Here is a 1,631-nt window from a genome sequence, read left to right on the forward strand (position 1 = left end):
CGATCTGTGTCCGAGCCCCTCCTGACCTCCCAACCAGCCACGGCCTGCTGTGCACGGCCCATGGCATACCCTTGCAGCCGGGCTGAGCACAGTGGGATCACTGCAGCCACACGCGGTCTCCAGCCTTTATTCACACGAGGACTCAAAGAACACACGCCACCGGCTGACACCGTGCAGCACAAGAGGACGGCAGGCCTGGCCGCCGCCTGGCCAGTGCCCGTGGCAGGGCCGCCCCTTCCAGAGACGCATGTAGGGCAGGGCCGGAATGCAGGCCGCTCCAGGGCCGTCCGTGTGTAGCTCAAGGGCGGTCGTCCTGGCACACGGGTGGTCACTGCCCCAGAGCCCCTGAGAGTTCAGCTAGCCCTCACTCGCGGGGAAGGAGGCCCCAGGCCCAGCCCCCTGCCCAGGCACGACAGGGTTATGATGGGGTGGGTGTGCCTGTGAGGCTGGGCTGCCGGCGGAGGGCAGTACCCCAGAAGCCCTAACCAGTGGCCAGGGGCCCCCCCAGCCCCGTAAGGAAAAGCAAAGCAGCACGAAGCAGCCTTCTCAGGGCCCGGGGGCTGGTTCGGACCACTCTCCCTGGCCATGGTGGCTCAACATCCCCCAGACCCTCAAGGACCACCCTCCTTTGCCCAGCTCCCTCTCTCGCCAGCCCCTCCCCAGGCCCTGCAGAGGGTAGGGCCCAGGAGGGTGGGCCCACAGGTCTACGGACGGGCCTGGACAGCCTGAGTGAGCGGGGGTGCGCCCAGTTCCCAGGGCCACGGAAGGTCGCCCGGGACCTTCAAAAGCATTTTGGGAGGAGCTGAGAAAGCAGCTCTAGGTGAAAGGACGGGAAGCGCTCGCAGAGTATGCACAGCTGGAAAAGCCCTTAACTGTCAAAGCTCCCCGGGCCCTGCAGCTGGCGGGGTCAGGGAAGGGATGTCCCTCCGGCCTGCAGAGCCGGGTCTCGCTGGCCCTGAGCTGAAGTTTCACCAGCCACCCAGCATCTCTGTGGCCAGGTGACAGCCAGGGGTCACCTGCAGCCCTGGCCTGTGTTGCCCTGAGCTGGGACTGGCCCTGGGTCTGGGCGGAGACGGGGCAGGACAACGGCAGGTGGCGCGTCCGCACAGCCCGAAGTCCCCGTGTGGGCCGCGGGCCCATGTGGATGGGCAGGAGCCGCGGCCCAGCCCCGCACAGACGCAGCTGAGAGGTGGCTCTGGTGGGGGGGGGGGGCAAGGTTCATGCGTGATCTCAAAGGCCCCGTTAGACCCTAGACGGCGGGAACCCCGACGCCCTCTCAGGGATTCTTGGGCCCTGGGGGTGGGCCTGGCTTTCAGACACCTGGAGCCCCCAGTGCTCGGCGGGGCAGGCGGGAGATGAAGGCGCGGCTCGCGCTCCGGCAGGACTCTGCTCGGGCCGCCTCCTCGCAGGCCCTGGTGCTGCCGCGATGGCGCAGGAGCTGGGGGCGAGAGACGGCACCGGCATCCCCGAGGTCCCTGAAATGCATGGCTTTTGGGGACGCCGTTCCCTGCTGACCTGAGGGCCTCATACAAAACTAAAAGCCAGGGTGGCTGGTACAGCCCCTCGCCCGGCCCCCAGCACAGTCACGGCCGCGGCTCCTCGCCGACCCTTCCTGTACCGTCTGGTTCGAG

The sequence above is a fragment of the Monodon monoceros genome, unplaced genomic scaffold (genome assembly GCF_005190385.1).
Source record: "Monodon monoceros isolate NGI ecotype Baffin Bay Population unplaced genomic scaffold, NGI_Narwhal_1 Super_Scaffold_16, whole genome shotgun sequence".
NCBI lineage: Eukaryota > Metazoa > Chordata > Mammalia > Artiodactyla > Monodontidae > Monodon > Monodon monoceros.